Here is a 27672-nt window from a genome sequence, read left to right on the forward strand (position 1 = left end):
ATAATAAAATAGAACAATTATAACGATCTACTGTAGTAAAAGTTATGTAAATGTGGTCTCTTTCTCTCTCCCAAAATATCTTATTGTATTATACGCAACCTTCTTGACCATGGGTAACAAATATGGAAAGAGAGACTGTGGCTAAGGCAGGGGATTATGGTACAATATTGAACTCTTCTTCCATAGTCTGGAAGAAGAATGACAATTTCTTTTGGGGAAAGCTCAGAAACTGAATGGATTTGGATGCCCAGAAAAGAACGTCTGGCAGTTTTGAACTAAGTCAGTGATAGTAGAACAAAATTGATTCTATGAGTTGAAACTGCTTTTAATTTTATCCCAGTCTCTCTCCCAATTTTCTTGGTTCTCTTAGAAGCTGTCCAGATTTGCTTGGCTCAAAACCGATATTGGAATGTTGCATAGAAAACCCGGGGAGGAAAAGGCATATGATCATTAACAAACTCCCTGGTTCAATTCATGTCATGATCACCAGCATGGCGTCTGTCCAAGCAGAAGGTCATGCTTGTTGAAGAATGAATGACCTCTGCCCCTGGGCGTTGTGTTGCACATTCTGCGGCTTTGGGAAGCAGCCTTAGGCGGGATTGGAGCCTAGATGGACAGACAGAGGTCTTTTGCACCTTCAAAAGCAAACAACAGTAGAGCCCCCAAGGCTGCTTCTACGTTCTTTGGTTTTTATTTTTGACATGTGTTATTAAAAATGTCAAACATATGAAAAAATGGAGAGAAAGGTATAATAAACACCTGTCACACCTAGATTTAATAATTAAATCATTTGTTTCATCTATTTTTGGTAAATTTTAAAATAACTGATTACAGATGTGATAACAATTTTTCCCTAGTTATTCCAGAATGCGTCTCTGAAAATTAAAACATTCCCACATAACCACATTATCACATCCAAGAAAATTAATAATTTCCTAAAGTAATTTATTATCACTCTTTATCTGCATGTCTCCATTAAGTTTTACAACGCCTTTTAGAGCTAGTTTTGACAGGTCACGATTTGATCAATGACAACATATGGCATTTCTCTAAAGAATATTTTAACGTAGAACATTCCTCTTCCCCTGTTTTTTCATGACATTAATTTGTTGAAGAGATGGTATCAATTTTCCTTTAGAATGTTTGATTCTGATTGTTTCCTTGTCTGATTGTTTCCTTGTAGGAATGTTTGATTTGTACCTTGCTTAGGTTTTGGAATTTCACGTAAATCGGAAGTTTAGATGGAAAGATTTGATTCGATTTAATTTGAGTACATTAATTAGATGGCAAAACACTTCTTTGCAAGAATATCTTAAGAATAATGTTATGTTTTTTCTTACTGCATCACACCAAAAGCTGGTCATCTAATTACTAGTGTTGCTAACATTGATTATTCATGTAAGGTGTCCCCCTGCAAGTAACCTGTGGGCCCTACCTTAGCTCTGTGTCATTTCAATTCTCTGTTAGCCTTTTATTTAATGGTTTAGCAGCCACTAAAAATTCTTGCTTGAATCAATTATTCCATTGAGAGTTGCAAAATGATCACCTTCTGTTTTTTGGTGGTTGTTTTTCTCACTCCTTGAGTTGGATGATTGGTTCATTATTTTTCAACCTTCCTACTGCATTCTAATATAACATTTAGTGCTATAAAATTACAATCTAAGTCTCATACAAATTTTGATATATAATACTTTTATAATTACCATTCATTTCAAATGTTTTATGATTGCCATTTTTTTCCTTAACCCATTTGTTATTTACAAGTGGATTTTAAACCTTCAGACGTCTCTTAGAGTTATCTGTTTATTATTGTTTTAATTTAATTATGTTTTGTTCAGAGGACAATTGTTTTTATAATCCTGATACTTTGGTATTCGGTGAAAGTTACTTTTAGGCTTAGTTTGTGGTCAACTTTTTAAAAAATTTCGTGCATAATTGAGAAGAATTATCAGCTCTCTGATTTTTTGGTAGAGGATTTTATGTATTACTAAAAGTTTAAGAAATTAATTCATTGTTTTATCCATCCACAGCCTTAAAAAATGTTTAAATCTAGTTAATCAATCACTTAGGAGACTGTTAAATCTCCCACTGTTGAGGTGGATTTGTCAATACTTTTCTTGCTGTTGTATCGAGCACTGCTTTAGATATTGCTATATTATATATCTGATATTCACACATTTAGAGTTGTTATATCTATCTAACAAATAATTCATTTAATCTGTAAGATCATATTAGAAGAAAGGCAGTGTCCAATATTTACTTCCCCTTTGTGTAATCTCTATAATTAGTCTTCATATGTGTTATGTTTTTATAGTCAAGGTTTGTTCAGGTTTACTGTCCTAGTTGTCACTTTCTTTGCTTACCTTTCTTTCTTTTCGGATTTTTTTTTCCCATTTCATAAAGCATATAGTTTTTGAATTCTTGTAATGATAAATTTTATTGTCACTAAACATTGATTTGTAAAGAAGGTGCTTATTTTTGTCATTCCTTTTTTTTTTTTTTTTTTTTGGAGACAGTGACTCACTCTGTAGCCCAGGCTGGAGTGCAGTGGCACCACCTTGGCTAACAGGAGCCTTGAACTCCCAGGCTCAAGTGATCCTCCCACCTCAACCTCCAGTGTAGCTGGAACTACAGGCACATGCCACCATGCCTGGCTAATTTTTTGGAGGTCTGGGATTACAGGCGTGTACCCCCACACCTGACCTGTTTTGTCATTATTCTTATGTGATGATTTAGGTGGGATAAAATTCCAAGGTCTAAATTCTTACTAGACATGTACATGTGACTTTGAGAGTGTTGCTTTACCTAACTCTTCCTCAGTTTTTTCACCAGTAAAATGAAAATTAAGGGTATACTCACCACTGGGCTTGCGCCTGTGGTCCTAGCTACTCAGGAGGCAAAGGTGGAGGGTGGATTTTATGTATTTTATTTTTATTTAACAAACATTTGCATGGCATTTACTATGAGCCAGCCCTGTTTAAGAGTTACAAATGTTAACTCATTTGACTGACATAAGGTAGGTACAGTTTTTTTATTTTTAGGGATGAGACTTTTTCTCTATTATGATTATTAAATTAAAAATAAAATAAACTGTTTTTGGAAATATGCTGGTCTAGATAAATAACCAGTAAACACATTTCAAATTACTTGTATAACATGGCAAATATACTCTCAAAAACTTATACTTGCAAGAAAGTAACAGATATCCCCGTAGGCAAAATCTGAAGAAGAACCCAGAAAATCAGAGAAATAAACCAAAGAACTCACTATTTCTCAGCTGTCCTGGAGGAAAGTGTATATGTTTTGTGGGGTGGGAGTTGGTTTCAAAGTTGTTTGGTTTTAAGGGCTAAAGCCGGAAGATAGTGACTTGAACTTGTGTGATTTCACTAGTTGGAACTGAGCCAGTCAAATTGCTGTACCATTAGTGAAAGTGTGGAATAGGAAAAAATAATCCTCATCTCTAATAAATTAAAAATAAAATACATGAAATAAATGAATATATTGTGAGTTGCTTTCTCGCATGCCTTAAAGATAGCATTCTACAGTTGTCTGCCATTTATTGTTACTTTTGAAAGGTCGGTGGTTTATCTAATTGTCATTCCTTTTTAGGAAACCTGTCTTGTTTCTCTGTTTGCATTTGGGATTGCTTCCTCATCTTTAAGTTTCTGCTGTTCCACTGGATTATCTAGGTATTTCACTTCTATTTATCCTGCTTGGGAGTGTTATACATTGTCAATTGGGGAATTTGTGTCTTTCATCAGTTTGGAGAACATTTCAACCATTTCATTTTTAATATTTTCTCTCCATCATTTCATTTCTTGTTCATCTATGGAAATCTGAAAGACATACATTGGGCTTAGTTCTTCCATCTTCCATGGCTCAACTTCTCTTTCCCATTTTCCATTTCTTTCTCTCTGGAGCATTATATATCTGCAATAAAGTCTTCCATGTATTAATTCTCTGCTTAGCTCTGTCTTATCTGTTTTGTCCAACCTATTGGGTTTTTAATTTCAATAACATATTTTTATTTATACAAGTTCCATTTCATTGTTTCCCAGATTTGTCTGAACTTTTATGATAGTGTTTACTAATTCACTTATAATATTTTCTTTCTAGTTTTCTGATTTATGAGTTATGAACTCATGTTCAATGGAGGTTTTTTTGTTTTTGTTTTTGTTTTTTGTGTTTCTTTTTTGCAAGAATCCTATCTGGTTATATGGTCTAAAGAGAGTACGTGTCCCCTAAAGGGTTTTGAATGTGGTTCGTCCAGGTACTTCCAGTGATATTATGCATGATGCAACCACAGGCCAATTTTATGTTGCTTTCTCAGCTGAAACATTCCTGGACCACATAGAAAATGGACTGAAGAACTTGAGCCCATGCCAGGAACTCCATTATCAAAAATTCTTAGACCTGACATTTTACTTATCCATCTAGATCCCAGGTCAAGATTACAAGCATCCATGTTTTTTTCCCGGGCTGGCAGATATTTCTTTTTTTCTATTCCACACTTGCACTAATGGTACAGCCATTTGAATGGCTCAGTTTCAACTAGTGACATCACTAGTCGAGTTCAAGTTATTATATTTTGTCTTGAGCCCTTCAGACCAAACAACTTTGAAACCAGTTGCCACCACTCAAAATACATATTCTTTCCTCCAGGACAGCTGAAAAATATTAAGTTCGTTGGTTTGTTGCTCTTATTTTCTGGGTTCTTCTGGTTTTGCCTATGGGGTATCCCTTACTTTCTTGCAAGTATAAGGTGGGTTTTTTTTTTGCATGAGTGTTTTTTTATTTTTTTTTTGTAATTTTTATTATATTTTAAGTTCTAGGGTACATGTGCACAACATGCAGGTTTGTTACATAGGCATACATACATGTGCCATGTTGGTTTGCTGCACCTATCAACTCATCATATACATCAGGTATTTCTCCTAATGCTATCCCTACCCCAGAACCCCAACCTCCGACAGGCCCGACCGGCCCGACAGGCCCTGGTGTATGATGTTCCCCGCCCTGTGTCCATGTGTTCTCATTCATTGTTCAACTCCCAATTATGAGTGAGAACACGCAGTGTTTGGTTTTCTGTCCTTGTGATAGTTTGCTGAGAATGATGGTTTCCAGCTTCATCCATATCCCTGCAAAGGACATGAACTTTTGCATCCTTTTTTATGGCTGCATAGTATTCCATGGTGTATATGTGCCACATTTTCTGAATCCAGTCTATCATTGGTGGACATTTGGGTTGGTTCCAAGTCTTTGCTATTGTTAATAGTGCCACAATAGACATATGTGTGCAAGTGTCTTTATGGTAGCATGATATATAATGCTTTGGGTATATGCCCAGTAATGGGATCGTTGGGTCAAATGGTATTTCTAGTTCTAGATCCTTAAGGAATTGCCACACTGTCTTCCACGATGGTTGAACTAATTTACACTCCCACCAACAGTGTAAAAGTGTTCCTATTTCTCCACATCCTCTCCAGCATCTCTTGTTTCCTGACTTTTTCATGATCGTCATTCTAACTGGCATGAGATAGTATCTCATTATGATTTTGATTTGCATTTCTCCGATGATCATTGATGATGAACATTTTTTCATAAGTCTGTTGGCTGCGTAAATGTCTTCTTTTGAGAAGTGTCTGTTCATATCCTTTGCCCACTTTTTGATGGGGTTGTTTGTTTTTTTTCTTGTAAATTTGTTTAAGTTCTTTGTAGATTCTGGATATTAGCCCTTAGTGGGGTAGATTGCAAAAATTTTCTCCCATTCTGTAGGTTTCCTGTTCACTCTGATGATAGTTTCTTTTGCTGGGCAGAAGCTCTTTAGTTTAATTAGATCCCATTTGTCTATTTTGGCTTTTGTTGCCATTGCTTTTGGTGTTTCAGTCATGAAGTCTTTGCCCATGCCTGTGTCCTGAATGGTATTGCCTAGGTTTTCTTCTAGGATTTTTATGGTTTTAGGTCTTACATTTAAGTCTTTAATCCATCTAGAGTAATTTCTGTGTAAGGTGTAAGGAAGGGATCCAGTTTCAGCTTTCTACATATGGCTTGCCAGTTTTTCCAGCACCATTTATTAAATAGGGTATCCTTTCCCCATTGCTTGTTTTTGTCAGGTTTGTCAAAAATCAGATGGTGGTAGATGTGTGATGTTACTTCTGAGGTCTCTGTTCTGTTCCATTGGTCTATATCTCTGTTTTGGTACCAGTACCATGCTGTTTTGGTTACTGTAGCCTTGTAGCATAGTTTGAAGTGAGGTAGCACGATTCCTCCAGCTTTGTTCTTTTTGCTTAGGATTGTCTTGGCTATGCGGGCTCTTTTTTGGTTCCATATGAACTTCAAAGTAGTTTTTTCAATTCTGTGAAGAAAGTCAGTGGTAGCTTGATGAGGATGGCATTGAATCTATAAATTACCTTGGGCAGTGTGGCCATTTTCATGATATTGATTCTTCCTATCCATGAGCATGGAATGTTCTTCCATTTGTTTGTGTCCTCTTTTATTTCGTTGAGCAGTGGTTTGTAGTTCTCCTTGAAGAGGTCCTTCACATCCCTTGTAAATTGGATTCCTAGGTATTTTATTCTCTTTGTAGTAATTGTGAATGGGAGTTCACTCATGATTTGGCTCTCTGTCTGTTATTGGTGTATAGCAATGCTTGTGATTTTTTGCACATTGATTTTGTATCCTGAGGCTTTCCTGAAGTTGCTTATCAGCTTAAGGAGACTGCGGGCTGAGACGATGGGGTTTTCTAATTATACAATCATGTCATCTGCAAACAGAGACAATTTAACTTCCTCTTTTCCTAATTGAATACCCTTTATTTCTTTCTCTTGGCTGACTACCCTGGCCAGAACTTCCAACACTATGTTGAATAGGAGTGGTGAGAGAGGGCATCTGTGTCTTGTGCCAGTTTTCAGAGGGAATGCTTCCAGTTTTTGCCCATTCAATATGATATTGGCTGTGGGTTTGTCATAATTAGCTCTTATTATTTTGAGATACACTCCATCAATATGTAGTTTATTGAGAGTTTTTAGCATGAAGAGCTGTTGAATTTTGTCAAAGGCCTTTTCTGCATCTATCGAGATAATCATGTGGTTTTTGTGATTGGTTCTGTTTATGTGATGGATTACATTTATTGATTTGCATATGTTGAACCAGCCTTGCATCCCAGGGATGAAGCCCACTTGATCATGGTGGATAAGCTTTTTGATGTGCTGCTGGATTCGGTTTGCCAGTATTTTATTGAGGATTTTTGCATCAATGTTCATCAGAGATATTGCCCTAAAATTCTCTCTTTTTTTGTTGTGTCGCTGCCAGGCTTTGGTATCGGGATGATGCTGGCCTCATAAAATGAGTTAGGGAGGATTCCCTCTTTTTCTATTGATTGGAATAGTTTCAGAAAGACTGGTACCAGCTCCTCTTTGTACCTCTGGTAGATTTCGGCTGTGAATCCATCTGGTCCTGGACTTTTTTAGGTTGGTAGGCTATTATTGCCTCCATTTCAGAATCTGTTACTGGTCTATTCATAGATTCAAATTCTTCCTGGTTTAGTCTTGGGAGGGTGTATGTGTCCAGGAGCTTATCTATTTCTTCTAGATTCTCTAGTTTATTTGCGTAGAGGTGTTTATACTATTCTCTGAAGGTAGTTTGTATTTCTGTGGGATCAGTGGTGATATCCCTTTTATCATTTTTTATTGCATCTATTTGATTCTTCTCTCATTTCTTCTTTATTAGTCTTGCTACCAATCTATCTATTCTGTTGATCTTTTCAAAAAACCAGCTGCTGGATTCATTGATTTTTTGAAGGGTTTTTTGTGTCTCTATCTCCTTCAGTTCTGCTCTGATCTTAGTTATTTCTTGCCTTCTGTTAGCTTTTGAATTTGTTTGCTCTTGCTTCTCTAGTTCTTTTAATTGTGATGTTAGAGTGTCAATTTTAGATCTTTCCTGCTTTCTCTTGTGGGCATTTAGTGCTATAAATTTCCCTCTACACACTGCTTTAAATGTATCCCAGAGATTCTGGTACACTGTGTCTTTGTTCTCATTGGTTTCAAAGACCATCTTTATTTCTGCCTTCATTTCGTTATGTACCCAGTAGTCATTCAGGAGCAGGTTATTCAGTTTCCACGTAGCTGTACGGTTTTGAGTGACTTTCTTAATCCTGACTTCTAATTTGATTGCACTGTGGTCTGAGAGATAGTTTGTTGTGATTTCTGTTCTTTTGCATTTGCTGGGGAGTGTTTTACTTCCAATTATGTGGTTAATTTTAGAATAAGTGTGATGTGGTTCTGAGCAGAATGTATATTCTGTTGATTTGGGGTGGAGAGTTCTGTAGATGTCTATTAGTTCTGCTTGGTGCAGAGCTGAGTTCAAGTCCTGGATATCCTTGTTAACCTTCCATCTTGTTAATCTGTCTAATATTGACAGTGGAGTGTTAAAGTCTCTCATTATTATTGTGTGGGAGTCTAAGTCTCTTTGTAGGTCTCTAAGGTCTCTTTTTATGAATCTGGGTGCTCCTATATTGGGTGCATATAGATTTAGGATAGTTAGCTCTTCTTGTTGAATTGATCCCTTTACTATCACATAATGGCCTTCTTTGTCTCTTTTGATCCTTGTTGGTTTAAAGTCTGTTTTATCAGAGACTAGGATTGCAACCCCTGCTTTTTTCACTTTCCATTTTCTTGATAGATCTTCCTCCATCCCTTTATTTGGAGCCTACATGTGTATTTGCACATGAGATGGGTCTCCTGAATACAGCACACTGATGGTTCTTGACTCTTTATCCGATTTGCCAATCTGTGTCTTTTAATTGGGGCATTTAGCCCATTTACATTTAAGATTAATATTGTTATGTGTGAATTTGGTCCTGTCATTATGATCTTAGAAGGTTATTTTGCCCATTAATTGATGCAGTTTCTTCATAGTGTCGATGGTCTTTAGAATTTGGCATGTTTTTGCAGTGGCTCATACTGGTTGTTCCTTTTCACGTTTAGTGCTTCCTTCAGGAGCTCTTGTAAGGCAGGCCTGGTGGTGACAAAATCTCTCCTCCATTTGCTTGTCTGTAAAAGATTTTATTTCTCCTTCACTTATGAAGCTTAATTTGGCTGGATATGAAATTCTGGGTTGAAAATTCTTTTCTTTAAGAAAGTTGAATATTGACCCCCACTCTCTTCTGCCTTGTAGGGTTTCTGCTGAGAGATCTGCTGTTAGTCTGATGGGCTTCCCTTTGTGGGTAACCCGACCTTTCTCTCTGGCTGCCCTTAACATTTTTTCCTTCATTTCAACCTTGGTGAATCTGACAATTGTGTCTTGGGGTGGCTCTTCTCAAGGAGTATCTTTGTGGGGTTCTCTGTGTTTCCTGAATTTGTATATTGGCCTGCTTTGCTAGTTTGGGGAAGTTTTCCTGGATAATATCCTTTAGAGTGTTTTCTAACTTGGATCCATTCTCCCTGTCACTTGCAGGAACACTAGTCAAATGTAGATTTGGTCTTTTCACATAGCCCCATGTTTCTTGGAGGCTTTGTTTGTTTGTTTTCACTCTTTTTTCTCTAATCTTGTCTTCTCACTTTATTTCATTAATTTGATCTTCCTTCAGTGATATCCTTTCTTCCACTTGATCAAATCAGCTACTGAAGCTTTTGCATATGTCACGAAGTTCTCATGCCATGGTTTTCAGCTCCATCAGGTCATTTAAGGTCTTCTCTACACTGTTTATTCTAGTTAGCCATTCATCTAACCTGTTTTCAAGGTTTTTAGCTTCTTTGCAATGGCTTAGAACATGCTTCTTTAGCTCAGAGCAGTTTGTTATTACCGACCTTCTGAAGCCTACTTCTGTCAACTCGTCAAACTCATTCTCTGTCCAGTTTTGTTCCTTTGATGGTGAGGAGCTGCAATCCTTTGGAGGAGGCACTCTGGTTTTTGGAATTTTCAGCTTTTCTGCTCTGCTTTCTCCCCATCTTGGTGGTTTTATCTACCTTTGGTCTTTGATGTTGGTGACCTACAGATGGGGTTTTGGTGTGGATGTGGTTTTTATTGATGATGATACTATTCCTTTCTGTTAGTTTTCCTTCTAACAGTCAGGCCCCTCAGCTGCAGGTCTGTTGGAGTTTGCTGGAGGTCCACTCCAGACCCTGTTTGCCTGGGTATCACCAGCGGAGGCTGCAGAACAGCAAATATTGCTGCCTGATCTTTCCTCTAGAAGCTTCGTCCCAGAGGGGCACCCTCCTGTATGAGGTGTCTGTCAGCCCCTACTGGGATGTGTCTCCCAGTCAGGCTACATGGGGGGTCAGGGACCCACTTGAGGAGCCAGTCTGTCCGTTCTCAGAGCTCAAACACCGTGCTGGGAGAACCACTGCTGTCTTCAGAGCTGTCAGACAGGGACATTTAGGTCTGCCAAAGCTGTCTGCTGCCTTTTGTTCTGATATGCCCTGCCCACAGAGATGGAATCTACAGCAAGGTAGTAGGCCTTGCAGAGCTGCGGTGGGCTCCACCCAGTTCGAGCTTCCTGGACTCTTTGTTTACACTGTGAGCACAAAACCGCCTACTCTAGCCTCAGCAATGGCGGATGCCCCTCCCCCCACCAAGCTGCAGCGTTGCAGGTCAATCTCAGACTGCTGCGCTAGCAGTGAACCAGACTCTGTGGCCCTGGGACCTGCTGAGCCACACACGGGAGGGAATTTCCTGGTCTGCCAGTTGCAAAGACTGTGGGAAAAGCATAGTATTTGGGCAGGAGTGTACCATTCCTCCAGGTACAGACTGTTACGGCTTCCCTTGTCTAGGAAAGGGAAATCCCCTGACCCCTTGAACTTTCTGGGTGAGGTAACACCCCGCCCTGCTTCAGCTCCCCGTCCATGGGCTGTACCCACTGTCCAACCTGTCCCTGTGAGATGAACCAAGTACCTCAGTTGGAAATGCAGAAATCACCTATCTTCTGCGTCGATCTTGCTGGGAGCTGCAGACCGGAGCTGTTCCTATTCGGCCGTCTTGGAAGCCTCTGACACAGTTTGTTGTTGTTGTTGTTGTTGTTGTTGTTGTTGTTTTGAGAGTATGTTTGCTATGTTATAAGAGTAATTTTTAAATGTGTTTACTGGTTATTTATCCAGTCCAGCATATTTCCAAAAAATGAGTTTAGTTTTCCCAAAATGTGTTCTGCAGAACACTCATATTCAATCCAGTGTAACTATGTGTTGGAAGAAAAAACTTAATGTTAGAAAAAGTTTTTCTCTAAAACTTACAGTTAAATATATATAACAAAACTAATCTTAATTATACATTTTCTTATGTTCATGCAATGATTAGCCCTTAAGGAAATGCTGTGCCATTCTACAGAATGCCAGAATGTCAAAGTAGCAATTGATATAACCACATCAAATGTGAGCTAGCCATCTCACTGATATATTATCTGTTCAATGGTCAATGACCTATGTTCTATCCCTTGATTTAAAATTCCAGTAAACATTTGATATTGTGTTGCAGTCTTAGGATTCAATTCTGCCATTCCATCAACAGGTGGTGCCATTGTATTATAATCTGAATGTTGTGAAAGAAAGATTTTGTCGTTAGTTGCACTGATAAGCATCTCAGCTTTTTTAGAGCTGCTTTTGCACCCTGAGAAACTTTGACTTTAGGGTTTTAAAAAATGTTATATGGTTAAACTTATATTGCAGAGCAAAACTGCCTGGATTCTTCTCATGTATATTAAGTCTAGAAATTGCACACTATATGTCTGCTATTTTGTCTACAAAGTCATGAAAAACCAAAAATAATATTCATAATAGGTAGTTATATATTCTGATATATAGAGAATATCTGCTTTAATATTTTTGTTCCTGAAAATTATCATCTTATTTTCATTTTATAAATTTAAAAAACTACTGGGTATTAGTAAAAAAAAAAAAATTCACGTTTTTTTGCAATACCAAGGAAAGCAAGTCAAGATTTGTGTTTTTTTCTTTACATATACCATTAAATATAACATGGGACATGGGTCACAGCTCTGCCAAAAGATCTCTTTGTAGCTATGTGTTGCCAGAAACAACACTGTGGAGATCCCTTTCGAGTTGTGGCAAGTCATGTGGGGACAGCTTGAGATGGGTAACCTCATATGCCCTGTCATAAAGAGAAGAAAGAAAGGATGACATCAGACTCTACCCCATTCTTTGTTCTGCCTGCAATTCACTGTTGTAAACTGGCAAAGCTATTTCCTCAAGGGTAGTTGTCAAAGTCACAGCATGATCACAGGAGGTGGTAATAGGAAGTTGGCATGAGCCACTGACAGAGAAATTAGTTTGAGACTTCTTGTGATTCTCCTCAGGGATTTCAGCAACAGCTAGCTCTTCTAAGCTAATTAGTCCTACATTGTTGTAATGGATGATCAGAAAAAACAGTAATTGAAAATGATACAGTTCTTTAGTAATGCTAAAACTGTAAACAACAGAAATATCAAGAAATGAAACAAACATTTAGAACCATTTGGATAAATTGGATGAATAGGTTAGCAGATGAAAAATTCAGTTTCAAAGTAGACAAAATAGGATTTATTTGGGAGCAGACATCCAAGTTAGGGGGTATATGTTAAATGATGCAATTGTCAATACACTGAACATATTCTTTCTTTTATTAATAGACTGGGAAATATTCTTAAAATCATTTTCCTTTGGTTTAAGTTTGAATGTGTAGTTTTCATTTACACAGCATATATCTGTGGTTCACAGACACATTCTGAAATTTATTCTTGAGTTTATTCTCGTTCATTCTTATTATGCAACTCTGTCACAATCCCCATTTCACAATTAAGATACATTTTCAAAAGTTACTCTGAAAGTAAGAGTTGGAGCCCAGACTAAAAGCTGGATCTCTCTAAATTATGTTCTTTTTATTCCACAATGGAGACTGAACAGATGAAATTTTAACTCTAACTATAGTTGCTCTGTTGTAGAGTAAGTGAATAAGTTTAGAGGACAAATACAGTGTATAGAATAGTACAAATGTTAATTTTATTTGTTTACTCCTTTTAGACATGGGAGTCTTACTAGGTTGCCCACGCTGAAGTGCAGTGGCTATCCACAGGCGTGATCATGCCGCACTACAGCCTTGAATTGCTGGGCTCATGATCCTCATGCTTCAGCCTCCTGAGAAGCTGGGACTATAGACACATGCCACTGCATCTGGCTACAAATATATGTATTTGTATTTGTACAAATACATATATTTGTATTTGTACATATATATTTGTAAAATATATATATTTGTATAAATATATATGTTTGCATATATATTTTAATATATATAATAAAAATATATATATATTTTGAGACAGAGTCTCGCTCTGTCACCAGGCTGCAATGCAGTAGCACGATCTCAGCTCACTGCAACCTCTACCTCCCAGATTCAAGTGATTCTCCTGCCTCAGCCTCCCGAGTAGCTGGGACTACAGGCACGCACCACCACGCCCAGCTAATTTTTGTATTTTTAGTAGAGACGGGGTTTCACCATGTTGGCCAGGATGGTCTTGATCTCTTGACCTCGTTATCTGCCTACCTCAGGCTCCCAAAGTGCTGGGATTACAGGCGTGAGCCACCGCCCCCGGCCAAGTGTTGTTTTTATTAAATTGTGATAATAGATATTTTCCCCCCATCCTTTCCATGAATTGTGTTGCCATATGGTTCTATCTTCAATAAGGTTTAAATTGCGCATGCAGGACCTCTTTCACTTTCAGATCTGGCATTTTTTTTTTTTCTAATTGGGGTAGTAAGTGAAGAGCGGAAAATATACTTTTGCCTGGCACAAAAGAGAATGAGGGCAGATCCAAGACTTATTTTGTTATTATTCAATTCCCATCTGCCATTACACTCTCTTAAAGTTTGTTTGCAGTTTCTTATCCATTCTGTGAGAGATAACAGAGTACACTTTTGCCCTTTTTCCTTTATGTCAGGGAAGTGAATAGTGATTTTTTTAATGAAGATGAACTTTTAATTTTGAGACTTTATATTTATTGATAGCAGTAAGCATGCTTTTTATTCGTTAAAAATTATAGCTCTTAATTGTTTTTACAGAAATTTTATGCAAAGTGGTCATATATTATATTACACCATATTCTTTAACTTAGAACTGATAAAAATGAGAGTTTGATTTATCCTTGTCGAAGTTCGTAGAAAACAGACTTGGAGCTGCAAGAACACAACACACTTCCCCTGGAAAATACTCCAAGAAGTAAATCTCTGGACATTGTTTACAGCCCTAGTAGGATACAAGAAGAAATTTTCCTTATTTAGAAAAAGAATCATAAAGCTAGGAAATATTAGCTAAATTGTCAATAAGTAGGAAAGAAAAGAGAGAGGGTTGGTAGAAAAATGCAGATCTCCGTAAATGTGGCTGTGATAGCTTGGGCTGCCATGGAAAATACCACTGAAGGAGTGGCTTAAACAATAGACCTTCATTTTCTCACAGTTATAGAAGCTGGAAGTCCAAGGTTAAGGTGTAATCAGGGGTGGTTTTTGTGAGGCCTCTCTTCTTGGCTAATAGGCGGCTGCCTTCTCTCTGTGTCGTCACACAGCCTTTCCTCTGTGCAAGCTTGGAGAGCACACTCACTCTCCCTTCTTCTTCTTGGAATGTCACCAGTTCTATTGGAGGTCCCATTCTTATGACTACTTAACCTTCATTACCCCCTTAAAGGCACTATCTGTAAATATAGTCACACTGGGGAGTTAGAGCCTCATCATATGCATGTGGGGGGTGACACAGTTCAGCCCACGACAATGACCTTAACACTAGGATAGTTGTTTTGCAGAATGTCACTCGATCTGAGTTTGTTTCATGTTTCCTCATGAGGAGATCTAGGTTATGGATTCTGGGTGGGAGTCTCTCACAGGGGATACTGTGTTCTCACTGCATTCTCTCATGTGATTTTAATTTGTCCAATGGTGTTTACTTTGATCACCTGAGTGACCAAAGTGGTGACTCTCAAGACTTCTCTATTATAAAGTTTCTTGATGTGTTGCTAAATAACAGTAAGCATGGTTTTAGCTTGGAAAAACTGATACACCTCTTAACAGACGTAGAGATGCCAGAAAATCCATGAGAGATTGTGGAGAAAGGGGTGTTCAAGGACTTGAAAATGCTATAATGAGTCTACTGTACCTAACCAGAAAACCCACCAGCTGACTGTCCTCAGGAGGGTCTAGAAAATACTACATTTGCCCAATTGATAAGAAATGTCCTGGTGAGGGGAAGGGGCACCAGCATTTTGAGAACCTCAGGAAAGTCTGTCTTCTGTAGGTTGGGGCTGAAGGTAGCTGATGGTGTTGCAGAACCGAGCATTTTAGTAGCAACGAGGATACTAGATCCCAGGAAAGCAGAGGCCAGGAGGCAGCCTTTAAGAATCAGAAGAAAGATGAACATAATTACTATAACAGGTAGCAAGACTGGAATTTCATTCAGGGGAAACTGATCTGCAGGGAACTTGGGAGATGACATGGTTCTCCTAAGGGCAAGAGTGCTGAGCCACTGTCACAGGTTGGGTTTTCTAGAAAGAGGCTGGTGTTTAGGAAGCAGGTTGTTCACTCAGGTATGTCCTTGGGATTGAAACTCGTGAAACTGAGGGAAAGAAAGTGGCATTAAGCAGAGGGAAATGAACTTCATACAAGCCTGGCTGACCCACAGGGTAAGCTGTGAAACTCACATAGTTTTTTAGCAGTGTTCCAAGTTGGGTTGGGATGGCCAGGCCTTATTGTCCCACACTGATCAATGAATAGATGTTAGCCACCTTGGGAAGAGCAGGTATTAGTCAGGATTCTGCAGAGGAACAGAACCAATGGGACAGACATCTGAATCTCCATCTCGCTCCAGAGATTTATTATAAGGTATAGGCTCATATGACTGTGGAGGCTTATGGAGGCTGATTCTGGAGGCGGATGTGATTCTACCACCTGCAAGCTGGAGATCCAGGAAAGCTGGTTCTCTAGATTCCACTCCAAGACTGAAGGCCTGAGAAGCAGGAGTGCTGAGTGCAGGGGAAGATCAATGTCCAGGCTCCAGCAATCAGATAAGGAGGGAATTCAAACTTTCTTCCCTTTTTTTGTTTTATTCAGGTCCTCAATGGATTGGATGATGCCCATCCACATTGGGGAGGGCATCTTTTTTACTCAGTCTACTTTGTCAAATGCTAATCCCTTTTAGAAACATCCTCCTAGACATACACCTAGAAAGGATGTGTCACCAGGTATCTGGGCATCTCCTGGCCCAGGCAGGTTGAACCATAAAATGAACCATCATGGGGTATAATGTTGGGTAAAGCAGCTCTCTGCCACTGACAAATCCCAAAAGGTTCGTCAACTGAAGCATATCTGACAATAACATCCCTAAAAACTGGAGCCATGAGCCCTTTATTGACTGGGGACCTGGGTGATGTATTAGAGTGTTCAGTACAGTCTACCTCTTGTGTCTACTTTGTCACACGCTTTCTAGGAACTGCTCTTCCAGCTGGTGTGTCTGTGGGATACCAGGAAGAGGAAGGTTAGTGGGACCAACTACAGAGCTCACTGTTGAATATATATTTCCAGTGTGCACAGGCTAAGTCTTTCAGCTCCTTTTGAAGTATAGTTTCCTTTCTTTCCTTATCAGGCCCAGCACATTCTTGACTGGCTTAAGTTAGGACTTCACCTGGCTTATAGGCCTAGAGAGGCCAGGAAAGGACTTAAAAGCAGATCTCAGGTGGGGCACATTTCGACTTGCAAGGGAAAGATTTCTAGCATTGTCTTCAGGCAAGGTGGAGCATGCTAGCTTTTAACACAAAGAATGCGCATTTGTGCAGGCTCGAAGGAGTCAAAGACATCTAGGAATTCAAGATTTGGGGAGAGCATCAAACCAGATACCCCCTTACTCTGTGTCAGGACTCTCTCCCTCTCTCTCTCCCTCTCTGTCTCTCTCTCCTTTTTTCTTTCCCTTCCCTTCCTTTTCTTTTTTCGTTTCTTTTTCTTTCTTTCTTTCTTTCCCTCTCTCTCTCTCCCTTTCTTCCTTTCCTCCCCTCCCTCCCTTCTTCTCATCCTCCCTCCCTCCCTTCCTCCATTCCTCCCTCCCTTCCTCCCTTCCTCCCTTCCTCCCTTCCTCCCTTCCTCCCTTCCTCCCTTCCTCTCTTCCTCCCTTCCTTTTTTTTTTTTTGAGATGGAGTCTTGCTCTTATCACTGAGGCTGTAGTGCAGTGGCACGATCCCGGCTCACGGCAACCTCCACTTCCCGGGTTCAAGCGATTCTCCTGCTTCAGCCATCTGAGTAGCTGGGATTACAGGCATGGGCCATCATATCCAGCTAATTTTTGTATTTTTGGTAGGAAAACGGTTTCCCCATATTGGCCTGGCTGGTCTCAAACTCCTGGGCTCAAGTGATCTGCCTGCCTCAGCCTCCCAAAGTGCTGGGATTACAGGCATGAGCCACTGTGCCTGGCCAGGATCTATTCTTTCTAAACCAAACCCTGACCTCAGAATAGTGGATCTGTCTTTGATTTTAGTTTAACTCTCCCTGGAGCTCAGTCACCTCCACAATTCATACCTGGACATGGCCCTCAGTTCTCACTGCCCTCCCAGTGAGAGGTATATGACAAAGAACACCATCTGGCTTTCAGACATAGTTTTCCATTAATAAGTCTCAGATTTTTGTTATTTATTTCCAGAGTTTAACACAGTTGAACCCTACTCATCCAATTTTCTTGACCTTGTAGCTGTGATTCCCTCCATCTTTCTCAAATCTCTGATATACCAGCTAGTGCACCCCTGTACTACTGATCTGCCATCCCGGTTTACCACCAGCGAAAGTTTCTGGGAGCACCTGTGTTCTGCCTACCCCTACGGATGTGGTCCTTACTGCAGCCAGTGGCAGGTGCTATCTTCAAAACCCCATCTTATCTCCTGCTTTCACAGAATACTTCTGGGATCAACTGTCGCAGGCTCTAGGGCAGAATTTAGGGTGCACTTGGAGTCAATACCTGTGGAAGGCAGGTTATGGAAGCAGGATTGGGCAGAGGGAAATCCAGCCTGTGGCAGACCCAACACCAGTCTTGGCTGACTGCAGGGGAGCCCTGGAGCTGAAATGGCCCTTTAGTATTGTCTTGAGTTGAGTGGGGATGCTAGCCCTTTATATTTCTGCACGAAGCAGTCACTGGATGTAGGCCATTCTGGGAAGGAGCATGACCTTAGTTGACAGTGTCTCTACAGCTGGGTGATACCTAAGGATGCTGGCAGTTCAAAGGTGTCTTCAGAGAGCATCCCAGCATCTGGGACCTCAAGCCTTTCATAGAAGGGGCATCTGAGTGGTGCATCACAGTGTCCAAAGAAGCTGTCTATAAAGGCCTTGCTTGCTGTATGCAGTCAAAAGACATAAAGAGTGGATGAACAGGCCGGGTGTGGTGGCTCATGCCTGTAATCCCAGCACTTTGAGAGGCTGAGGTGGGTGGATCATTAGGTCAAGAGATCGAGAGCATCCTGGCCAACATGGTGAAACCCTATCTGTACTAAAAATACAAAAATTAGCTGGGCATGGTGGCACGCACCTGGAATCCCAGCTACTTGGGAGGCTGAGGCAGGAGAATCACTGGAACCCAGAAAGCGGGGGTTGCAGTGAGCCGAGATCATGCCACTGCACTCCAGCAGGGGCAACAGAGTGAGACTCCATCTCAAAAAAAAAAAAAAAAAAAAAGCATGGATGAGCAGAGGCTGAGGTGGGTGCTCTGATAGAAAATGATGAGATCCTCTGGTAGTTTGTAAGTGTGATGATTGAGTATTCACATGCATGCATGTGTGAGATGTGTCACTCCCAAACCTTATTGCAACATGGGCACATTACCCATCTCACATGGAAAAAGCAAACAGGTCAGGTACAGTGGCTCATGTGTGTGAACCCAGCACTTTGGGAAACCAAGGCACGAGGATTGCTTGAGGCCAGGAGTTCGAGCCCACCCTAGGAAACACAGTGATACCCTGTCTCTACTAAAAACAAAAAAAATTAGCCAGGCATGGTGGTAAATGTCTGTAGCCCCAGCTACTCGGGAGGCTGAGGCAGGAGGATTGCTTGAGTCCAGGAGTTCAAGGCTGCAGTGAGCTATGATGGCACCACTGCACTCCAGTCTGGGTGACAGAGAAAGATCCTGTATTTAAAAACAAAAAACAAAAAACAAACAAACAAAAAAACTTAGCCCTTGTCCAGTATCCAGACTTGAGCTTTCTCACTCTGAACTCATCGACTGAAGAAGAGCTAGAGTCTTCACAGAAAAGAACTCTGCAACTCCACAGCACGTGTATGAAATAGTGATTGTCTTAATCCTTCAACAAAGACACCTAGAGCCATTTATTTGGATAAATGTACACTGGAGAAAGGACAAGACCCAGCTGTCTTGCAAGCTATTGGATACAGATCCAAGATGGAACTGATATCCAAGGACCCTAAGTGGTATCATTCCTCCACAGAGCCCCCATCCCATGCCCCAGACACGTGTATACAGGGGAAAGGAAATCAATGAAGTCCTGGCCCAGGTCTGTTTCACTCTGAGTCCACGAGGTTCACTTAAATTACAGTCAATGTATTTATCAAGTTGCTGTGCTTTAAATCTTTAACTCTTGCTATTTGTTTCCTGTTAGTCCTATATTTGTTTTGTCCCTCCCTCTTTTTCCTGCCTTCTTTTGGAACAAATGAGTATTTTTCAGAATTCCATTTTATCTCCTTTGTTGGCTTTATCTTTTAGTGGCTGTTCTAGGTTTGCTATGTATCTATTTTATTTTATTTTATTTTAGATGGAATCTCACTCTGTCGCCCAGGCTGGAGTGCAGTGGCCCAATCTTGGCTCACTGCAACCTCTGCCTCCCAGGTTCAAGAGACTGTCCTGCCTCAGGCTCCCGAGTAACTGGGATTACAGGCACCCGCCACCACGCCCAGCTAAATTTTATATTTTTGGTAGAGATGGGGTTTCGTCATGTTGGCCAGGCTGGTTTCGAACTCCTGACCTCAGGTGATCCACCCACCTCAGCCTCCCAAAGTGCTGGGATTACAGGCATGAGCCACTACGCCTGGCTGGTTTACTATATGTCTTTAATAAATTACCATCTACTTTCACCACTTCATACAGAGTATACAAATCTCACAATGTTGTACTTATATTTCATCTTTGCTGTTCTTTGGGCTATTATTGCCAGTCCTTTTACTTTTACGTATGTGATAAACCCTGCAACCTTTAATAAGCGTGGGTGGTGGGCGCCTCAGTCCCAGCTCCCTTAAGTAGGTGCAAGGCCTTGTTTCCTGCTCCCTAGAAGTTTCACAAAACACACGATCCATAAATTTCAGCTTCAACGACCATTCAGGTTTCAGCTTTCTAAACACCTTATTTTTTTTCCTAAGAATTTTTCTTATTCTTGGATGCTTGGCTCTTCATTTAAAGAGGCTTGTTTTATCTATCTATCTACCTTTCTTTCTTTCTTTCTCTCTCTGTGTCTCTCTCTCTTTCTTTTTTTTTTTTTTTTTTTGATGGAGTTTCGCTCTTGTTGCCCAGCCTGGATTGCAATGGCACAATCTCGGCTTACAGCGATCTCTGCCTCCCGGGTTCAAGGGATTCTCCTGCCTCAGCCTCCTGAGCAGCTGGGATTACAGGCATATACCACCACACCTGGCCAATTATTATTATTATTTTTTTATTTTTAATAGAGATGGGGTTTCTGCATGTTGGTCAGGCTGGTCTGAAACTCCCGACCCTCAGGTGATCCACCCACCTAGGCTTCCCAAAGTGCTGGGATTACAGGTGTATTTCATTCCTGGGTAGTTTGGGAGAATTTTTCAGGATATATGGTCCTCTGTATTTCTGGAAATACACTGTGACTAATATAACAACAAAAAATGTTGATTTTACTGTTACATACATACACGTTGCTATGGTTTGGATGTTTCATCCTTCTAAACCTCATGTTGAAATTTACCCCGAATGTTGGAGGTGGGAGTGATGGGAGGAGTTTGGGTCATGAGGGAGAATCCCTCGTGAATAGATTAATGGCCTTCCTTCGCAGTTAGTGAGTGCTCACTTTATTAGCTTCCGAGAGAGCTGGTTGTTAAAAAGCTCCTAGCACTTTGCCACTTTCCCTTTTGCTTCTTCTGTTGCCGTGTGATCTCTGCACATACCAGCTCCCATCACCTTCTGCCATGAGTAGAGTCAGCATGAGGCCCTCACCACATGCAGAAGTCCAATCCTGGACTTTCCAACCATCAGAACCATGAGCCAAATAAACCTTTTTTTCTTTGTAAATTACCCAGTCTCAAATATTCTGTTATAGCAACACGAAGCAGATTAGGACACATGTATAAATATTATAAACTTTGCATTTTATATTGAGGATGTGCATTCTCTTAAGCGGTGCCTTCGAACATTTCTCATCATCAATGGTGTATTCGTCCACAAATATATTTCTCAGTAAATGTGTAAAGTGTGCAGAACACATTCTTTAATCACAAAGGCATCACATTGAAATTAATAACAAAAGATCAATAATAAAAATTAACTACTTATAAACATGTAAAATATTTTCCTGTATAACTTCTCTGGGCCAAAGTAAAACTATTAACTTCATAAAATATGAGAAATTCATGGCCTCGTTGTTTATTATTTAGCAACAAGTCATAGATATAAGTTAACTAAAGTACCGTTCAATAAAACCTAATAAAGGAACATTAAAATATACCAAAGAGCTATAGGAGAAAGGTATAGGAGAAATATAGAAAAAAGAAAATAATAAACCAAAAGCAGTGAAGATAAAAGTTTATTTTTGAAACAACACATAAAGCATATGAGAGGAAGTCTGATTAATAATCATAGAAGAAATGCGAAGATTACGTTAGAGGAGTGGTCCCTCAAACATATTAGACTCAGGAATGTATGAGCAAGGCCTGTGAAATGTTCTAGACACACAAACCTTGCTATCTACCTTAGTTAAGATGTTTTGCTTGAAGTAAAAAACCAACCAAAAACTTCTAAGCTTAAAGAACTAAGGCACTTGATTGGTTCATTTCACTGCATCCTTTAAAGATATATCATGAAGAATTTACTGTGAAATCACACGATGCCAAGCATTAAATTTTTAAAACATGAGGGGGCATAAATGAAAAAAATTGGGGAGGGACCTCCTCTTTTGGCTTTGGAGCCCTCTCTGCCGCCCTGTCTCTGTACAGGGGAGCTTCTTCCTTCTGCCTTCTCTTGTCTTTCTTGCCTATTAAACTCTCTGCTCCTTAAAATCACACACACACAAAAATTGTGAAGAATATGGTCATTTTTGAAGCTGGGACCAAATGATGGATTCATTGTATTTCAGTTTACTGTACTCCCCTATTTTTGTATTCAGTTTACTTGTATTCCCCTACTTTTCCATATGTTTGAAAATTTCCATAATAAAAAAAGTTTTAAAAACCCCCACAAAACCACATGGTTAAGAATAGAGAGAGGGGTAGTTACTATCACCAGAGAAAGGGTGAATAATAGAACAGACCTCCTCTGCACAGTTAACTGTTATTAGACAGTAATAGGAAATTACATTTTGAATTCTTTTTCTATAGCTAGTGTATTCATACTATAAGTACTTGAAAAAGATGTAGAAAAATAAAAATGACAAACAATACTTAAGAATATAAATCTTAAGGTTTTCAAAGAGGAATTAAAACATATAATGCCATCATAACAAAATTAAATTTTTTCTAGGATTTTAAGGATGGTGCAATATCAGAAAATCTATTAATATAATTTATCTCATCAATAGGTCAAAGGAGAAAAAATTAGTTCTAGAGATGCTGAAGAGGCATTTGAGCAAAGTCAGCTTCCAATCTGCACAGAACCTCCCAGGAAGCTGTGAACAGCAAGTTACTTTGGTAGCATAAACAGTGTGCTTCAGAATCCAATTGCCGAACATCGACTTAACAGAAAAACACTACATGTTTTTTCCACTGAAATTTGGAATAAGACATAGGATGCCTACTATCTATGTTGCTTTTTTCTTTTTTACTATTGTTTTGGAAATTCTAGTCAATGTAATGAGACAAAGAAAAAGGAGGAAGGAAGAAGAAAGGAAAAACAGTTTTAAATAATAGAACAGAGATGATCATATGATTCCCTTCCTGGAAAAACTAAGAGAACCAATTGACTGGTTATATAATCTTGGAATGCAACAGGAATTTCTAAGCGTATTCTCAGAGGCAGAAGTGTAGAAGGTTAAGATTGCCATATGATAAATTAAGAAAAATTTAAAACAAAATGGTCATAAATCCACCAGACAGAAAAATCAAAGTTAAATAACAAACTAGGGAAATATATGTGTAGCACATATGCTAAAAAAGGACTAAGATTTATATTTAAAATATCTTTTAATATATTTAAAATATTAAAAAGTTGTCAGTATTCATCTTTCATCTCCTCTCTAATTCCATGATCCCGGTCTATCTCAGAACGCCTTACTTTTAATATATTTAAAAGATCTCTTACAAATCAAGGACACAAAACCATATACCTTTATAAAAATGAGTTAAGATTGGGAGGCCGAGGTGGGCTGATTATAAGGTCAGGAGTTTGAGACCAGCCTGGCCAACATGGTGAAACCCCGTCTGTACTAAAGATACAAAAAATTAGCTGGGTGTGGTGGCGTGCACCTGTAATTCCAGCTACTTGGGAGGCTGAGTCAGGAGAATCTCTTAAACTCGGAAGGTGGAGGTTGCAGTGACCTGAGATTGCACCACTGCACTCCAGCCTGGGTGACAGGGTGAAACTCCATCTAAAAAAAAAAAGAAAAAAAAAGAATTAAGAATAGAATGTAAAAGTATGATTAACAAAGAAAGAAAATGACCTACATGTGAGTAAATATTGTACTGCTCTAGTGATCAAAGGGATGTACCTTAAAACAGGATGTGTGTCTCACCTCCTATTGAACTAGTAAATACTTACAGCTATTTTTGATGAATTGTTACATATTTTTAAGATAATTTGTCAACATGTCTCAAAAGTCTTAAAAGAAATATTCACTCTTTGATCCAGTGCGTATGCTACTATAAATTTGTCCTAAGGAAATTATCAATTAAGTATGCAGATGTACGTGTAAAGATTGTTAATTAAAGCAAAACATGCACAAAATAGGGATTAGTTAAATAAGTTACGGGGCATTTTTCAATGCAAAACTATGCAGTAATTGATGTAGAAGAGGTAAATCTATATTTATTAATATGAAAAAGATTCTTGCGATATTACTGAATGAGAAAAGACAGGTTACCAAACATCTGTGTGTGTGTTTGTGTGTGTGTGTGTGTGTGTGTGGTTGCAAAAAAAAAAAAGATGCTAACCTGAATAGTCAAAACAAAGAAAAAAAGGAATTTATTTTAACAAAACAAAGAGATCTCAAGGATCCCAAGGCTACTTCTTATGAGAAATGTCCCAAGAAAAGTCTCACCCACGTATTAAAAAGTTGTCAGTATTCTTCATCTTTCATCTCTCTCTCTGTTTAATTCCATGATCCATGTGGTGGGTTATGTCTATCCCAGAACTCCCAACTTTATGTATTACAGTCCAGCTATATCTAGACACTGCTTGGCATTCTGTAAATTCCAGCTTCAAATTCCTAGAGAGACTTGGACCAAGAATATACACATATATGATGTCTATCCTTAGTGTATGAAATATGGCCAAGGAAATAGATTATGTCATTTCAAGTGTTGCTGCCAGGAATAGGTTTGGGGATTTGATGCTGTTACTGGAAAAAAAGGGAATGCGTAGAGCTGGGCACAAATCCAACAGGTGTCATGAAAATATGGAAATATATTCATTTCAGTTGAATCACCTATGGGTCTTCATTCAATAATTAGAAGTATGACATCTTCCCAAAATTTGAAAAGCAATTTAAATGTAAATGGCATACATTTCTTAAACTTTCTTCTGTTCTCTCATTCTCTGTCTGCCTCTCTCTCTGTCACCTCTACTCAAAGCTTTATTGGGTCTTTCCAGATCACCTAAAGTTTCACACCACAGTCTTTACTGGACTGGTCTTTTCTCTTTTCCTTCCACATTCCAGATCTATTTTATTATGCTATGTTCTTTTCTCTGTAGCTTATTCAAGCCAACTTTGCTTCCTCTTGTATCTCCCCATCCCCTACAACCTCATTCTGGACAGTAAACAACCAAGGAACTCTGCTGTCAGCCATGGGATTCCCAGCCAGCACAGAACTGATGATGCTGTTTTTTTTTCCTTATCACATATAATTCACTTACATGTATGGAAAAAAGGCTGAAAGATATAAAGTCTTAATATCATTTATTACCGGAAGGTGAAATTATGGATGATTTTTAAAGGTATTATATTTTCTCATTTTTTATTAGTTGTAAATAAAGAAGTAAAGATGCATGATACGGAAAATAAACGTATAGTTACTTATCTTGTGCCAAAGATTCTCATTGATATTGCTAACATATTTTTATCTTAGCACTTTTATCCCAAGCATATTAAAGCCTCCAAGTCAAATACTTCATTTTCTGAAATGCCCTAGCAAAACACTTTACGTATAGTACTAATACCTTTTTTAAATGAACAACTACATACACAAAGTAACATTAATTTTGTAGTTTTAACAACAATCAAAACAGAAAAATCTATAAAATCATGTAACCAAGGCTAATATTTTTTCAAATCACAAAAAGATCTAGTGTAGCCATTATACCAAATTGCTTCCTACCAAGAAGTAACTGCATCATTTTGCAACATGTCGACAAAAATTAATATCCTTTGCTCAGCAGGAGTTGAATAAATATTTAACAAAATTCATTAAGTTATTATATAATGATCTATTCTATACTTTGCACTACATATGTACACTATGTATATACACACACTATAATAGTATACACTGATATACTATATGTAGATAGTGTATTTGCATATATAGTTAGTGTATGTATATAGTATATGTGTATACTATTTATAGTATATATGTATATAGTATATGTGTATACTATTTATAGTATATATGTATATACTGTAGTACTGTACATACTATAGTACATGTATATTATATATACACATATGTGTATACTACAGAGATAGTATATACGATACATATGTACTATATGTATGTGTATGTATACTACATATAGTGTATATAGATAGTATACATATGTGTATATTCTATATTATAGATGGCATATGTATATATATGTATGCTATAGTACTATATAGTGCTATATGTGTATATGTGTACAGTACACTATGTATGTGTACTATATATAATACATATACATATACGGTACACATACACATATAGTACATATACATATATAGTATATATGTACTATAGTATGTACAGTACTATAGTGATGTAATGTCCTGAGCTAGAAGGTATCTACTTACAGCGGCGTTTTGTTGTTACTTATTGCTAAGAGCCAACTTTCTTATTTTGTTTTAGCCTTTACTTTCAATCAACTTAATCTTGTGAGAAACCCTGCAGGACTTGAGACTTGAGAATTTCCCACTGTGGGAACATATACACCATGGAATACTATGCAGCCAGAAAAACAATAAAATCATGTCCTTTGCAGCACCATGGATGCAGCATTATCCTAAGTGAATTAATGCAGGAGTGGAAAACCTAGTAACACATATTTTCACTTATAAGTGGGAGCCAGACACTGAGTACATATGAACATAAAAATGGGAATAATAGACACTGGGGACTCTAAGAGTGGGGAGAGGGAGAAGCAAGGTTTGAAAAACTACCTGGCTGGGGGCAGTGGCTCGCGCCTGTATTCCCAGTACTTTGGGAGGCCGAGGTGGACGGATCACCTGAGGTCAGGAGTTCGAGACCAACCTGGCCAACACAGTGAAATCCCTTCTCCACTAAAAATACAAAAATTAGTTGGGCATGGTAGTGGGTGCCCGTATTCCTAGCTACTCTGGAGGCTAAGGCAGGAGAATTGCTTGAACTCAGGAGGCGGAGGTTGTAGTGAGCTGAGACCGCATCACTGAACCCAACCCTGGGCAACAGAGTGAGACTCTGTCTCAAAAAAAAAAAAAAGGAAAGAAAGAAAACCTATCTATTAGGTATTAGGTACTATGCTTACTTCCTGGGTGATGGGATAATTCATACCTCAAACCTCAGCATCACACAATATGCCCATGTAACAAATTTGCACATGTACCCCCTGAATCTAAACTAAAAGTTGAAAAAAAAAAAGAATTACCCACTGTGGTATTTGCATGTCATTGTCCCTGGCAGCTGTCCTTCCCCACCTTGCCTTCACTTGAATTTATCCAATGACTATTTCTCTTCACTTCTCTTGATGAAACCAAGCTGCCCAAGTAATGACTGCTAAGATGCAAGAATAATTTGTGCTTGCTGACTTTGGTGATGCTCTCTTGCCAGAATCTTATGAAACATTCCACTCTCCTCTCCAAGAAGGAGCACTTCTTGGGAAACTTCTCCTACCAGACATTGATGAATAGAGGATTAGGCTGATAGTGCTGTGGTAGATTTTTCTTCCAAAATATGAATAATGATTAATAATATTAGGGTAATAAAGTTAAAACAGAACATTGTTACAAAGTTTGTCAATGCAGCAAGGATGCTGATTTCAGGGGGTGAGTGTTAGAATAGTAGAGTATGGTTCAGTGTGGCAATTATATTGTTATTTTCAATA

The 27672-nt window shown here is 38.8% G+C and overlaps 1 non-coding gene across 1 annotated transcript; it reads left to right on the forward strand.

Annotated features, from left to right (window-relative positions):
* Positions 1–18726: 18726 nt before the first annotated feature.
* On the forward strand, positions 18727–18834 carry LOC115936142 (small nucleolar RNA U13). The gene has a single exon (XR_004071720.1). It is a non-coding gene; the product is annotated as a small nucleolar RNA U13 (small nucleolar RNA).
* The last annotated feature ends 8838 nt before the right edge of the window (positions 18835–27672 follow it).

Source organism: Gorilla gorilla, chromosome 8 (genome assembly GCF_029281585.2).
Source record: "Gorilla gorilla gorilla isolate KB3781 chromosome 8, NHGRI_mGorGor1-v2.1_pri, whole genome shotgun sequence".
NCBI lineage: Eukaryota > Metazoa > Chordata > Mammalia > Primates > Hominidae > Gorilla > Gorilla gorilla.